The sequence below is a fragment of the Lemur catta genome, chromosome 11 (assembly GCF_020740605.2).
Source record: "Lemur catta isolate mLemCat1 chromosome 11, mLemCat1.pri, whole genome shotgun sequence".
In the NCBI taxonomy this organism is placed as follows: domain Eukaryota; kingdom Metazoa; phylum Chordata; class Mammalia; order Primates; family Lemuridae; genus Lemur; species Lemur catta.
Window position 1 is genome coordinate 29,964,699 of NC_059138.1, and position 16,295 is coordinate 29,980,993.

At 34.9% G+C, this 16,295-nt stretch overlaps 1 protein-coding gene across 13 annotated transcripts in view; it reads left to right on the plus strand.

The window, feature by feature from the left end:
• TFEC (transcription factor EC) overlaps positions 1–16,295 on the plus strand; it is a 185,034-nt gene that overhangs the window by 120,970 nt on the left and 47,769 nt on the right. Inside the window, exon 1 of one of the 13 annotated variants that reach the window (XM_045564410.1) lies at positions 4,161–4,182. The exons of 11 other annotated variants lie outside the window; for them this stretch is intronic. The gene's annotated coding sequence lies outside the window, so the exon portion shown is untranslated. Of the gene's footprint in view, positions 1–4,160; positions 4,183–9,553; positions 9,577–16,295 lie in introns of those variants that run through there. One more of the 13 variants, XM_045564411.1, reaches the window with a different exon arrangement.

Here is a 16,295-nt window from a genome sequence, read left to right on the forward strand (position 1 = left end):
ATTCCGAAACTTGGAATCTTAACTGCTATTCTAACAATCCTTTTTGAACATTAGACTGCTTTTCAAGGTTGTCATTTGTGCAAGCTGAGAAATTAAATTGCCCTCATTCCCATTTTTAAATTAATTAAGGCTACAGTCCCCAACCTCCAGGCTGAGGACCAGTACCAGTCCATAGACTGTTAGGAACCAGGCTGCACAGCAGGAGGTGAGCAGCAGGCAAACAAGCAAAGCTTTATCTGTATTTGCAGCTGTTCCCTATTACTCACATAACTTCCTGAGCTCCAGCTCCTATCATATCAGTGGGGCATTAGGTTCTCATAGGATCAGGAACCCTAATGTAAACTGCACGTGCAAGGGATCTAGGTTTCATACTCCTTATGAGAAACTTATGCCTGATGATCTGAGGTGGAGCTGAGGAGGTGATGCTAGTGCTGGGGAGCAGCTGCAAATACAGATTATCATTAGCAGAGATATTTGACTGCACAGTAAATGTAATGTACTTGAATCATCCCAAAACCATATCCCCACCCCTGTCCATGGAAAAATTGTCTTCCACGAAACCAGTCCCTGGTGCCAAAAGGACTGGGGACTGCTGAATTAAGGGGAATCTTAAAGCTTCTCTTTCTTTTGGGAAAAATAGCTATTTACACTGAGAATGGAAAACCATTGTCAACAATGGCATCAATGTCACCAAACCCTCCACTGGGTTATTGCTAAGTGTCTTTATTTAATTTCCAAAAGTATGATGAGCCCATTTTCTTGTCAGGACACATGTCTCAGTCCCCCAAGAGGTACATGTCAGGAGCTGGGCATGTAGGTGCCTCCATGGCGCTTCTGTTTTGGTCACCCCTCCCCCTGCCTCCTTTCTTGGCCCTCAGGCGGGACCCATGAGCCTTCCCTCCCTAGTGCTGATGCTGAAGCTGAGGATCAACTCTGAGGGGAGCCCTAATTGTCAAACTAGTTGCTTGCAACTTTTTTAACTTGTTTCTCTTAAGCAATGTGACTTAATAAAACTCCCTTCAAATATATAAACAGGGCACTCCTACTAAAACAGGAAGAGCTAAAACTGTGTATACATGGGAAACCTGGTTTGACTGTTTTGATTAGCTTGACTGCTCAAGTCAGTCAAAAAGTAATCACCAGTTAAGCAAACCATTTTGACAGATTTTTGGCCCACTGACTGCTTATTTGACTGGCTTGCCTGTCAGGTAGAAGTGGTCAGATTGACTGGAGAGAGTGTAACTGGAAAATCTAACTTGGGAGGATGTGGGTGTCTGTATGCCAGAATCTACTTTAAATAACTTTATTTGAAATATGTACCTATTTTCTTGGGACCAATGAGAGAAGTTTGAAAGTGACACATTGCAGCATTTGACTTTCTAGAGTGAGATGTCTTTCCTCTTGCTAGAGCTGACAATATATTTATAGGCTACAATACAATCACAGTTTCCCTTATGCACATACAAAGTTCAGTAAGATTGAAATTCTACCCTAACTTGGTCAAGTCCTAATAAGGCATCACACCCTCTTACTCTTCTGAAGGGTTTATGATAGATGTATGACAACAAATGACTTCTCGGATACTGGGTTACCAATTCAGTTATTCGTGACTTTTGGTAAGCAAAATTGACCTTGCCATTAACAGTAGTCCTTCTAAGAAGATGAATTTACGAGAGAAAACAAAAACAAAACACCAAACAAAACCTTTTATGAGAAGCAAGAGAATTTGGTTGAAATTATTATTTGAGCTTCTTTTTAAAAGCAAGCTCCTTTGTGTATCAACTCATATGTTTCTTTAGAAAATTTACTTCAATATGAGCTCCCAGGTTTGGGCAAGACAAAAATAACATTGTAGGAATAGAAAGAATAATTTATTCTCATATTATTGTGTTGGGTTTTATGGGGAGACCATAATGAGGTTATTGTCTGCTGTAAGCACTTTTTTATAAAGTCTGTTTTATGTTGGTTGAGTATGCTAATGTATTCACTTCGAGAATTTGAAATACTATGTTATTGTTTGAAAGACTTACTCATGTGCTGCTCCTTGACTCTCCTAAAATTTTAACTTCTCTTGTGAAATTGTTTTGTAAATGCTTGGGACTTAGGTGCTATCTCATGCACTTTTTAAAAAATAAATTCAATGGTAAGATAATATAGAAGTTAGAGCTAGAGTGTCAGTAATAACTGTAAAATGACACTTTGCTTTAAATAGCTTAACAGTCCTATTCTCTCTGTGTTAGAATCACTTTATGTACCATTCTATTTTTTAAAAAAAATTGTTTTCACATTCTTGCAATAGTGAATTGTGCTGCCATAAACATTTGGTTGCAGATGTCTTTATTAGAGAATGACTTTTGTTTCTTTGGGTAGATGCCTAATAGTGGTACTGCTGGATGAAATGGTATTTCTATTTTTAGCTCTTTGAGGTATCTCCAAATTCTTTTCCACAGAGGTTGCACTAATTTGCAGTCCCACCAGCAGTGCAAGAGTGTTCCATCCCTCCACATCTCCGCCAACCCTAGTGCCTGTCAATCCATGAGTAGAGTACTAAAATTTGATATATGTATACAATGGAATATTACTCAATTATAAAAAACGACGGTGATCTAGCACCTTTTATGTTTTCTTGGATAGAGCTTGAGTCCATCCTCCGAAGTGAGGTATCACAAGAATGGAAGACTAGGCATCACATGTACTTGCCATCAAATTGGCACTAACTGATCAACACTAAGGTGCTCACATGGTAGTAATATTCTTCAGGGATTGTGGGGTTGGAGGTGAGTAAACTCACAACTAATGGACGTGGTGAGCGTTGTAGCGGCGAAAAGGCATGCCTCAAATCACGGTTTGGGTGTGGCAAAGTCATAACATGTAACCAAAATGTTTGTACCCCCATAGTATCCTGAAATGAAAAAAAAAATTTGTGATTAATAGAGGGAAAGGAAGCTTACTTTACCTTTGCTTTCCCAGTTTATGCTTTTTAGTCTTTTTACGATTTTTTTTTTTTTTTAGCAATAAAGCTCTTTGACCTGAGTAAAAGAGAGAACCAAATCAAACCCCACAGTTTAAAGAATGCTATCAGGAGGCCATTGGAGTCTATGTTTAAATTTTATATATTTTTTTATATTATAGAATCACTATTAATAATGTTTCAATGATAATCTTGATGCTTCAAATCTCTTACATGTTTAGGACTATTTCATTAGGCTATGCAAATGTATTGTCCAAATTTACCTCCCTGGCAGCAAATCATGGAGGTGCCTATTGGGTTGTTCCCTCCCCAGCACTAGGTACTCTTATTAAAAAAAATGTTTGCCAATTTGAAAGGCAAAAGCTTTGTTTTAATGGTTACTTCTGATTAGGAACAAAGACTCATTGATGAGTAGTGAATGTGGATTTGAATTCTTGCTTTGCTTCAGAGCTCCGTAAGCTGTCCTCTGGCTCCACTTTCCCATGTGTTATGTAGTGCAGAGAGAACAGGCAGCTCACCTTACTGGCTTTCTGTGAGGACTACAAGAGACAAGGCAGGTAAAGCTCTAAGCAATGTGCCTGACACAAAGCAAACTTTCAATAGTCATTAGCAATTTGTGCTATTATTATTAATATCATTATGATTATTAATTTAATTTTTAACTTTGAAGAGAGCACTAGGATAAAGGAAAGCACACTTAGTTTGATTTTTAATGCTGTGTGCTACTTCAATAACTTGCTTGATCTCTCTGCACCTTAGTTAGCTCATCAATAAAATGCATCCAATAAGGTATCCTAATCATGAGGGATCTAGTAAGATATTATTATATAAAGGGGATTAGATAAGCAAATGGACAAGAAAATGCTCTGTAAATAGCAAAATACTGTATAGGTATAAGTCTTATTTATTCTACCCATTTTGTCTTTGGATTCAATGCTAGTTGTCTGCTTATCTTGTAATCTTGTGGCTGCGTATTAAAAAAAGTTTCAATGATAAAGAAGACTCACATGAACTATGCTACTGATGGTGAAAGTTATTGAGTGGCGGAAACATTTAGAAACCAAATTATCGGTGCAATATATCACTGTTTTTTGGTTTATTCTGATGGAAACTAATTAAAGTTAAGAAAATAACCACCATTTTGTTATTGCAGATACTCTGTAGGCAGTAAGGAGGAGGACTGAATCCAAGTTTGACACCACAACTTTTGGGTATGATTTCCCATTGAGGAGAGGAAGCATGGTTGATAGACAAGTTTGCTTTACCAATAAATCTTTTATGGTAGAATTTTTGCTACCACTAAGCAAGTGATAAGTGTTAACAAGCGTGAACATTATAGGAATGTTGAGTGGATGCCTTAAACAAAGAGTTAGTGAGCAATTGAAGGGAAAGATGAAATTGTTGGAAAAGTCAAAGAGGGCAGATAGGGAGCACCTTGTCTCTCAGGTTCAGGAACTTTCCGAGAGTGATTCAACAACCTAGGATGAACCACAGCTCCCAGGCTTCCAGCTCTCTTGCTCTCTCACTCTCTATACATCTCTTTGGTCTGATGGAGGCTTCTAGTCTGTTACCTCCTCCTTTTTCTCACCCTTTGTACTGGCTGTTGCTCCCTTCCCTATCTAGCCTTTACCCTTATTGTGAAGATTAAGTCAGTTCTTATAATTAGAGTCACTTCTTGCCCTGTTCTTTTGCTTCGCCTGATTGTCCTTGACCAGTACAGCCTATCAGCTGAGCCTACAGGCTGCCGTCAGGGAAGACAGTCCCATAACAACGTGCAGATTAGTGCTTTTACAAACCAGTGGTCTTCAATCTTTGTTGGGACCTCTACCCCAGCTGGCATGATTCTAGCCTGTTTTCTTCTATTCCATTTTGTGGGTTTTATAGATTTGACTTCTCTCATACAACCTCATACCTCATCACCTCTTCCCACACTCTTAGTAGATGAAGTTGGCTATAACTTTACTGAGAAAATCTAATAAAAAAAGGAAATTTCAACTCTCTCCCCAGAAATCTAAAACATTTTTATCAGAGTCAATTCTTTCTTTGTTCTCTTTTTTCACAGAAAGAGCTTCTACCAAAGCTAGGTTCCTTGTATTAGGTCTCATTATACCTACTTTTTCTAGTCATGTACTTAGTTGATCAGCCTTTATTGTTTGTATTTCTGCCTCTCCATAATAACACGTTATCCTCTGCATATAAACATGGTGAAATCTCTCCATTTATAAACACTCCCCCCATTAACCCTAGAACTATAATAACTGAAATCGCCACATTTTCTCTTTCTATTTATGGTTAAGCATTCTGAAATATTTAAACCAGATTAAGAATGTGAACTCTGGAACTAGACTTCCTAGATTCAAATACTGGCTCTACTGTGTATCCTTTGGCATATTACTTATTAATAATTTCTCTTTACCTTAGTATATTCATCATTTAAATGGGATAGTAATAGTTCCTACCTCATGGGATTGTTGCAAAGATTGAGAAACTAATACATATAAAATACTTGTAATAGTTCTTGACATATATTAATAGTAAGTGCTGAATAAGTGGTAGTCATTATTGTTATTGGTTTTTACCTCATTCATTCACTTGTTTAACAAATGTTTATTGAGAACTTACCATTTGCCAAGCACTGCACACAGCACTGGATGTGCAATAATAAATAAGAGAGACAAATCCCCTGTCCTAAAGCAGCTTAGAATGTAGTCAGTAAGATAGGTAATAAATACAAAACAGCAAGTGAGTAGTGTTATGTCCAACGCTGAATTTACTCTTTCCGTCAAAACTTTTGCTTCAACATTTATTCTTTATTTTGGTAAATTTCCATCTTCTCCACCACTTTCTATTTCATACCAAAACATTGTATAGCAATCTTCCTTCCCCTTCAGAACATGTATAAATCAGTCAGAAGTCCCATACATATTTTTCTTTAATTCCTCTCTATTGTGGTTAATATTTGGCCTATCTTTCCAATACAAATGCTACTGCCTTAGGTTGGGCAATATTCTCCTTTATTCTCCTTTCCTGGAATATTACCAAAACTCCTATTTGTTCTCCTTTTGCCCAGTATGGTTCTTTAATAACTCAGTCTCTGTATAGTTGCCTGAGAGATAATTCTGAAATATAACCATGTTATCCTACTAAAAGACTTAAAAGTGGCTCATCAGGGCTGTAAGAAAAAAGCTTAGGGTAGCACCTGTACTTTTTTATGGGCTGGATTCTGTCTAGTTTTCTATTTCCATTTGTCCTCACCTACACTTTTTTCAGATCACACTGAGAAAGAAAGAGAGAGAAAACTTCTTTCCTTTATAACTTCTGCTACTGGAGCATTTTAGTAACATTGAGGGATTGATTAAGGGCACTAGATTTAGGAAACTGACCTTTGTTAGGATTTTTCTCAAGTATAATAACTTCCGCTATGATGGGGAAATCCCATAGTAGCAGCATTTCCAGGCAGGGTGTTTCTTAGAAGCCATCAGCAAAATTCTTAATGCTACAAGAATGACAACACTGAGGGTTAAAAAGTATATATTAGTTTTCTTTTGCTGCTGTAACCAAATTACCAAAAACGTATTGGTTAAACAACACAAATTTTGCGCTAACACAAAATCTTACAGTTCTAGGGGACAGAAGTCTGAAAATGAGTTTCACTGGGCTAAAATCAAAGTGTCTGCCAGGCTTACTTCTTTTCTGGAGGCTCTAAGGAAGTATCTGTTTCCTTCCCTTTTCCATATTCTAGAGGCTGCTCACATTCTTTGATTCAATGCGCCCCATCAATGATAGCTGCGTCTGTAGTCACATCTTCTGTCTGATTCTGACCCTCCTTTCCACGTACTATAAGGACCCTTCAGATTATATTATGCCCACCCAGATAATCCAGAATAATGTCTCCATCTCAAGAGTCTTAATTTAATCACACCTTCAAAGTCGCTTATGTAATGTAAAGTTATATATTCGTAGGTTCTTGGGATTAAGATGTGGACGTCTTTGGTGGAAGAGGTGTTATTTTACCTTCTGCAGAATAATTGCAAATAACTAGAAAAAGTTTTAAAAAGCTAAACAATATATTTTCAAATATATTTTGTTTTCTCCTTTTAGTTTTCAATGAAGAGGTTTTTTTCTTTCTTTCTTTCTTTCTTTCTTTCTTTCTTTCTTTCTTTCTTTCTTTCTTTCTTTTTCTTTTTTTTTAGTTGGATTGTCATCTCAAATTAGTACAAAGAGATTGTTGGATCCTCTTCTCAGAAGTTACAGTAAAATTTTTTCCATATTTCCAAAACTACAATATTATCTAGCATTGTTATTTTTCTTTATTTCTCAAAAGTAATTAACAGTATAGAAAGATCTTACAAAGAAATTTTCTATCAGGTTAATTCTTGCCAACTTTTTATATGCATTTGTTCATTTCTTAAATTCATCCCTCAGAGAAAGAATTTCATGATACTTATTTAGAATAAGCCAAGCTGAAAATAATATTTCTGCCTCCCTCTCTCTCCCTCCCCATCTACCCTTTTCTCTTGTGAAAAGGAGTTAGAGGTTTTCAGGAAATCAATCATTAAGATAACAGAAAATATGAGCTAAGGAAACTAAAATCTAAAATTTCTCCTGAAGAAGAAGGCTGGGACTCGTCAGAACGGTGTATTTTTATTACATAGATCTAGGGACTAAAGAGGAAAAAAGCACCTAAAGAAAAGAAACATTGATCTAGAGTTAATAGTTTTGGGTAAGAGATTTCAAGTATAATATTTTCATGGATCGTATGAGGATCCCAGATCTTACAGCTCCTGCAGCATGGGATGGTTACAAGACAGACTAAATAAAATATAAAACACAACAAAAACAAACTCATGAGTGAATCAAGTAAAATTCTACTAAGATTAGGAAAGCAACTCCAAACATTTTCCACCAGAAAGTGAGATTAGTTGATTTATATCTTTATATATATACAGGACACATGTTTTTCCTAATAATGATGGCTGGAGTTAAATTCTGATTATCTTTATGATAATAAATAACATAGTTGAAAGAATATCCTATTGCAATCAAAAGGCAAGAAATTTAGTTCACTTGTGTCTATGTGATTCTGAGCAAGTCTGATAACCTACATGAGCTTTGGTATTTCTTATCTAGAAAATGGGGGTAAAAGTCTTTACTTAACCTCACTGGAATGTTCAATTCAACTTGTGACTGTGGCTATTATTATTTTGCATTCTGGGGCATTCAACTAGTCCATGAGATTGTCTGATTAGTCTTCTTGATGCATTAATGTGCCTTGGTTATGTACTTTTCATAGCTATAAAAATTTTAAAATAGAAACATGTTTCTTTAATTCTAAAGAAACATTGCTTATTAGTTACAAGGAGAAGGTACACCTGCAACCACTGTGTAGCTGAATGCCTTTCCTACACAGAGGCAATAATACTTGAGGAATTTGATTGATGTAGATACCATAATAACAGGTACATTTAAAACAATCCAAAATAATCATATTTATTAGTTAAGTAAAGCAATGAGATAAATTTTACCCTTTCTCAGAGATATTAGTAATATCTACAAAAATGGGATGATAGAAATGTACTTATGAAATAAAGCCATTTTCTGCAGTTTGTCAATCAAAATGAATAATCTCAGAGTCTCATTTTCAATTAGATTATTTTAATATTTAACCACCTAAAATGCCCCAATCATATTCTTTAGAAAATGGTTAGACTAGAATACTACAGTTCTAATGATGACATTTTATTATGATAAAAATGACTTCATTAATTGATGATCATATATCAACCCATAAAATAAGTAGATAAAAGATATAAAAAGTTTTCCAGACCAAAATAGTATAAAATCATTTGAATTTGGGGGATTTTTTTCCAGAAGTAAACCTTTTATAATCCTTTTATTCTTACAAAAATGTGTAAATTTCTTTGTTATAAATTCAGCTGCATTAAGTAGCCTGTGAATTTCTTTTTTAAGATCTGAATATGCTGGCAATACATTGATATCATCCAATACCCAACCATTGGGATATAATAAAAATGATAAATAGAGTGCATTTGTAACATGCCATAAGAGATGGCACACATTATAGTAAGGTTTGTATTTTTATCCCAGATGTTCCCATTTATGGCTTTAGATTTATTTTAGAACATGTAGATTTTTAAAAAATGCATTGATGACTTCCCAGATATTTCAGATATGACCTTTTAAAGAAGTCAGTCTTGTTTCTCCTTTACTCTCTGCATCCTTGAAAGAACATTCACAACTTCATAAAGAAAATGATATCAAAAGGTCACTATACTGAGCATGAAAAATAGTGCGTTTAAGCATTACATGAGAGCTTTGTTTTAACTTGAAAGTAACTGTGAAATTTAAAACATTATCTAAATACAATTGTTGATTTCTGAAGCTAAACATCTTTTGTTTTATAACAGTCTTCTTAATAAATATTAATATTTAAGCTCTAATGCAATCAGATAAACTTATTAAAAATAGAAATTTAAGACATTTTACTGAATCTAGCTTGAGTAATTAACTGGGATGTTTCCACATTTACAGGAAACTGTTGAATTGAAGGGATCTTAAGCTTCTAAAAGCATAAAACTGTAATAGTAAGTTATTTAATCATAGCCATAAGTTCTAAATATGAATATGCTTAATAATATCAATATACAATATTGTTATACCAGAATAATTCATTCTTATTACAGGAAGAATATATCTTTCATTTATTGAACTGGTTTGTTGAATTGGAAAGGATAGTTCTTCATCTCATTATTTCTTCAAGAGATAGCATATGGTCAGTTTGAATTTTAATTTTTGCCTTTTTAAAAATTTTATTTAAGTGGATGTAGGGAGTACAAGTGGATTACTGTTACATGGATGAATTGCATAGTGGAGAAGTCTAGACTTTTAATTTACGTGTCACCTGGGTAGTGTACATTGTACCCAATAGGTAATTTTTCATCCTGCAACACTTTGCACTTCCCCCTTCTGAAAATAATAAGCAATTAAATATTTACTTAAGTTTTTAAAACTGATCTTGGAGACCCACTTGAGTTTTCATGATATTTTATATATTATGAAATTAAATAAGATAATATATTGTAAGCATATAACATAGTCTTTCCCACATGCTATTCACTCAGTAAACAAAAAGGAATAAAAAATGTATTATCCCAAAATCTAGTAGGGCTAGATATGTTTCAGAATTCTCAGTATTTTAGATTTAGAAAAGTAATATGGTACATTATTTGTTAGTTGACAGCCCCAGGGGCCCAAGGCAACATCTCATAGGCTAACACATTAATATATCTGCAGCAAAGCATATGAATATTTACTCTAAATGGAATAAGGAAAGACTATGGACAGCCTTACTTCATCTCATGTATGATTTTGCCACCTAATGGGTTTGTTCCAAACTAAAAAAAAAAACCAAAAACCTGTTTTACACAACTTTTGGGATTTTGGAATTGCAGATAAGGGGTTGAGGACAGGTAATATGAAAGTTGAAATTCAGTTGGATTAGGAAAATATTGTTATATCTATGTCAAAACATTGAATATGTAGTTCTGGAAATAGGGCACAGTAATAATTATTTAATTAAGGATTGCTTACCTGACGGTGTAATATGCACAGACTTCAAATAAGTATTTTTAAAGACATGCAAAAAATTCAATGGCACTAGGAGGAGAATAGAGTTTAGCGTCAGGATAGAGTTTCCTACATGTAATTAGAAGTTGGGAGGCCACCGTGTTCAGTCTCAGCCCTCTCATCTTCTGATTAGGTTCATGCTTCAATGTTCATCTCATCAGTCATCACCCAGGTGTAGATGTCATATGAATTATGTTTACAGCCCATACCTTACTTCTGAGTTCCAGACACGTATATCTAGCTACCTACTTCACATCCCCTCCTGGACACCCTCACGTGTCAAAAACTTAATGTGTTCAAAACCAAATCCATGATTCCTTGTGCTCCCCCAAACCCCTGTCTTTACAATAAAGGATGTCACTATCCATTTAGTTACTTAAGCCAGGAGCTCAGGTGTCATCACTTAATTTATTTCTAAACATCTCTTCAATCCAGCTACTTTTCTCCACATGACCACTTCACCCTCATGATGTGACCCTAGCTCAACCCTTTTTTCTTGTACTCCCTCATTTATCCTTTAAAATTCATCCAGTGGAACTTCTACTGCCCGTCCCTTATGATAAGGAAAATAAGGCAGCTTTATATAACTAAAGGATTCCATGATCTTATCCTACTTGACTCTGCAGCCTCAGACCATGCCATACTTACTCTGCTCTAGCCCATTGTCTCCTTTCAGTGCATTTTCTCACCTTGCTTCCTTTCACCACAGGGTCTTTGCACATACTGCTCCATCTCCATGAAATGCTTTTTCCTGTACTCTTCTAGTTACTTCCAGTTCATCCACCAGATCTAGCCCTGTCATCTCTTCCTCAGGGAAGTCTTCCCTGCCCTCTGTCTAAATAATATCCTTTTTCCACATGCTCATAGTCATGAGTATCTTTCCTTCCTATCACTTATAGCACTTGAAATTTTATAGTATTTGTGTAATTGTTTGATTAAAATTTGTCTTTTACCTGTCCATGAACTAGCTACATGAGGAGAGGGACCATGCTTGACTTTGCTTACCATTGCTCCCCATCCAAGTGCCTGTTGTGTACAGGCACACACCTATTTGTTAAGTGAATCAATCAGTGAAATCAGTAGCAAAACTGACTTTCACTTGAATAACTTATTCCAATTTTATCTAGGTCTTTCTGCTCGATTTTATGACACCTTTTACTTTCATAGGGTTTGTCACATTGTGTTATAATTATGTGTTTAAATATTTATCTCCCCTAATAGACTGTGAAGTCTTTGAAGATTGGGTTATATCTGTTTTGTCATCATTATGTCCCCAGAGCCTATTATGGTAGCATAAAACTTGATGTGTAGTAGGGACTCAAAAATATTTGCAGAATTAATGAATGCTATACTTGTGAATGCAATGTCAAATATAATTTAAAGTATCATGGCTTACATTTTCTGAATGTTTCATGTTAACTTATTTTGGTTATTGATGATGTGTCCAATTGACTTTAGTGTGTGCATGGATGTTGTACTGTTTTGAAGCCAAAACAAAGTGGTCAGTCTCTGAGGTGAATCTTGATTAATGTTAATGGCTCAAAAACTTTTGAGTACACATACTCTTAAAAAACAGATAATACCACAGTTATTGCTGGTATTTGTTTTATTTCTTTTAAAAGCATAAAATGGTAATTTTACTGAAAAACTAATATAAACAAATCAAGACGTTTAGAAGGAGCTAGATGGATTTGTAAGGGAAGCTTAGACTTTATAGTCTTAAATACAAGTACTCTTCAAGCATGAGAATTTTACTGCTCAAACACCATTGAATTAGCAAAACTCTGCTTAATAATATTCATGTCTTTTTGAAGTCTTTTAAGTGTGGATCTTTCCTCAAAGACACACCACTGGAATTATCCAAATTCAAATGATTGGGACTAAAGGAATATGTTACAATCACATTTTATATTATTATCCATTAAATAGCTTTGGATTATATAATACTCAACTGAAATATGCTGACAGTTATTCAGAAACCTAAGTAAAACTTTTGATGAACTGGGCCCTACTTTAGTTCGGTAGTTATATCTCAATCAGACAAGCTCAACTGTATAATTTTAGTTTTAGTCAAGATGAGATTTATGGGTATATCATATCCACAGACTGCTGTGAGGAAAGTAAGATTTGAAGAAATGAGTTATTAATCTTTACTGCAGAACATTAACAAATGTCATGTGGCTTTTATGAGTTGGTACCTAGGAGGTAGTAGATTCATAAGCCCCCCAAAATAGATTTCCTCTTACATACCTCTGATACCAGGAACATAATTAATAGTTACCTATTACTCACTTGTGAAGTTCAAACTTTTATTTCATTTATTAAATTCAAGCTTAGTATAAAATTAACAAAATTAAATAAGAGTTGTCCTATTATAGTGAATGGGATTGTCTGTCTTGCTTTTTAATATGTGTGTGTGCAGGCATGCATGCGTGTGTTTATTTGGTGATGCTGTGTTTTTATTTACTATCATCAAGTAATATATTTAGAATAAATCTATTTATGCAGTAGATATTTCTGTTCCTCTTCTGGCTGGTGGTCTAAACAGGCTTGCTAGGTAGGTGCCCATGTTTGCCTGGGTAATGTGATCAAGTAGTCAAAATAGTGGTGATAAAAAGTCTTGTTATTGAGATAATTGCCTGTATGATGTTTGCCATCACATTTTAGTTTTGAGTTTCAAAAGGCCAGTACCCAGAAGGTGATTCATTTCCTCCCAGGTTCTTTGCCCTCAGTTTAGATAAGTGGTCTCCAGGTGGATGGTGACATATGGGTCACAACCTTGCTTTCTGGAGAGGAATGACTTTCCCTTGGGACTGGTTTTAACAAAGCACAAACTCTCATTAAATGTTTGCTGAGTGAATGTTGAAAGAATTAGCTGAGGGCTTTTACCATTATCTTATGCTTTGTCTACAAAAAGATAACATTTTTAAAGAAACTAAAATAAATATAAGCCTACATAAATACCAATTAAGTTTAAAAGCCTTTGTATGATGTAGAGCAATGTTTAAGGAGATAATCTTACAACATACAAGTAGACAATCTTATAAAATAGAGAATCATGGGTTTGACGATGTCCTTCAAAAATTTTTGGTACAACTACCCATTTGTTTCTTAAATTTCCTTGTACAATATGCTGTCCCTATTGTTATCCACTTGCTAGGATCTGAAACCAATAGAAGAACTAGGTCAAAAGACTACAAAGTAGCACCCTGGAAAGTAAATTTGGGGATTAAACTCATGTATTTGGGAGCATAATTTGAAAACCACCATCTGAAAATAAGCATATCCCCATGTAGAGACATAGAGAGCCCTTCCAGCCAGCACTGCTTGGCTGGTCCACATTATTTTCTACCGACCTACCAGGAGATTTTTAAATCCAAATGCCAATAGGTCACTTAACTCAGTAACATTTAATTAATCTTAATTACTCTCTAATTAAATATTTGGTGATTTGTAGCATTGTACCTTCCGAAGACTGAAGGATTTTAAATCAGATACTATATAACCTACATTATCTTCTACTGTTGTTTTATCTGCTATTGTCAGGGAATAATCTCTGACTTCTTTTGATGGCCATAGGCTACTTTCTCATGATTTCCATCAGTTCTCTCAGTAATCAGAATTCGTGTATCGATTCTAATCTAAAATCAGAAATAGAAAAAGGAAAAAAGCTAAAACAACAGATACATATGTTTTGTATATGTGGTATTGATTTCTCAATGATTATGTTTGCTACAACCAAGAGAGAGCTTTTTCTCTTCCTGGCCAGCAGTTCTCTTTAGCTCATTGTACTTGAAGGAGGTTGTATGATTTTAACTTTTTAAAAATACATCTGTTTACTCATTACACACATTGTTCCTGGTTCTCTTATTAATGGATCTAAGCATTATTTTACTAATAGTCTTTAGAAAGGGTTTTAGGTTTATAGCAAAATTGAGCAGAAGGTACAAAGATTTATCACATACTCCCTGCCCCACACATGCTTAACCTCACATTTGTTACCACTGATGAACCCACATTGACACCTCATTATCACCCAAAATCCATAGTTCATGTTAGAGTTCACTCTTAATATACATTCTATGGGTTTGGACAAATGCATAATGATTATGTATCTGTCTTTATAGTATCATACAGAGTACTTTCACAGCCCTGAAAATCCTCTGTGCTCCCCCTACTCATCCCTCCCTCCCCACAACCCATGGCAAACACTTACCTTTGTATTGTCTCCATAGTTTACTGCTTTTCCCAGAATTTCGTATAGTTGGAATCAGACAGTATGTAGACTTTTCAGATTGGCTTCTTTCAGTTAGTATTAATAATACAGATTTAGGTTTCCTCCATACCTTTTTATGGCTTGATAGCTCATTCCTTTTTAGTGCTGAATAATCTTCCATTGTCTGGATGGACCACAGTTTATTTATCTATTCACTTACTGCAGGACATCTTGAATGCTTCCAAGTTTTGTCAATTATGAATAAAGCTGCTATAAACATCCACGTGCAGGTTTTTGGGTGAACTTAAGTTTTCAGTTCATGTGGGTAAATACTGAGGAGTGCAATTGCTGGATCATATGGTAAGAGTATGTTTAGTTTTTGTAAAAAACCGCCAGACATCTTCTAAAATGGATGTAACATTCTGCATTCCCACCAGCAGTGGATGAGTTTCTGTTGTTCCACATCCTTGCTAGTGTTTGGTGGTGTCAGTGTTCTAGATTTTGGACATTCTAATAGTGTGTAGTGATATGTTACTGTTGTTTTAATTTGCATTTCCTTGATGACATGACGTGGAACATCTTTTCATATGCTTATTTGCCAACTATATATCTTCTTTGGTCAGATGTCTGGTAAGGTCTTTAGCCCATTTTTTCAGTCATGTTGTTTGCTTTTATATTGTTGAGTTTTAAGAGATCTTTATGTGTTTTGAACAATAGTTCTTTATCAGATGTGTGTTTTGCAAATATTTTATCCTAGTCTGTGGCTTGTCTTTTTATTCCTTTGATAGTGTCTTTTTCAGAGGAGAAAATTTTAATTTTAATGAGGTCCAGCTCATCAATTCTTTTTATAATTGATCGTGCCTTTGGTGTTGTATCAAAAAAGTCATCACCATACCCAAGGTCATCTAGGTTTTTGCCTATCTTATCTTTTAGAAGTTTTGTAGCTTTGCATTTTATATTTATGTCAGTGATCCATTTTGAATTAATTTTTGTGAAGGACATAAGGTCTGTGTTCAGATTCATTTTTTTTTGCATGTGGATGTCCAGTTGTTCCAGCACCAGTTGTTGAAAAGACTGTCTTTTGGCCAATGTATTGCCTTTCCTCCTTTGTCAAATATCAGTTGATTATGTTTATGTGGGTCTGTTTATGAATTTTCTATTTTGTTTCATTGCTGTATTTGTCTATTCTTTTGCTAAGACCATACTGTCTTGATTACCATAGTTACATAGTAAGTGTCAGCCTTCTGACTTTGTTCTTCAAAATTGTGTGAGCTATTTTGAGTCTTGCCTCTCTATATAAACTTTAAAATTAGTTTGTTGATATCCAAAAAACAACTTGCTAGGATTTTTATTGGATTTCATTGAATCTGTCAATCAAGTTGGGAAAAACTGACAGCTTGAGAATATTGAGCCTTCCTATTCATGAGCATAGAATATCTCTCCATTTATTTCATTCTTTGA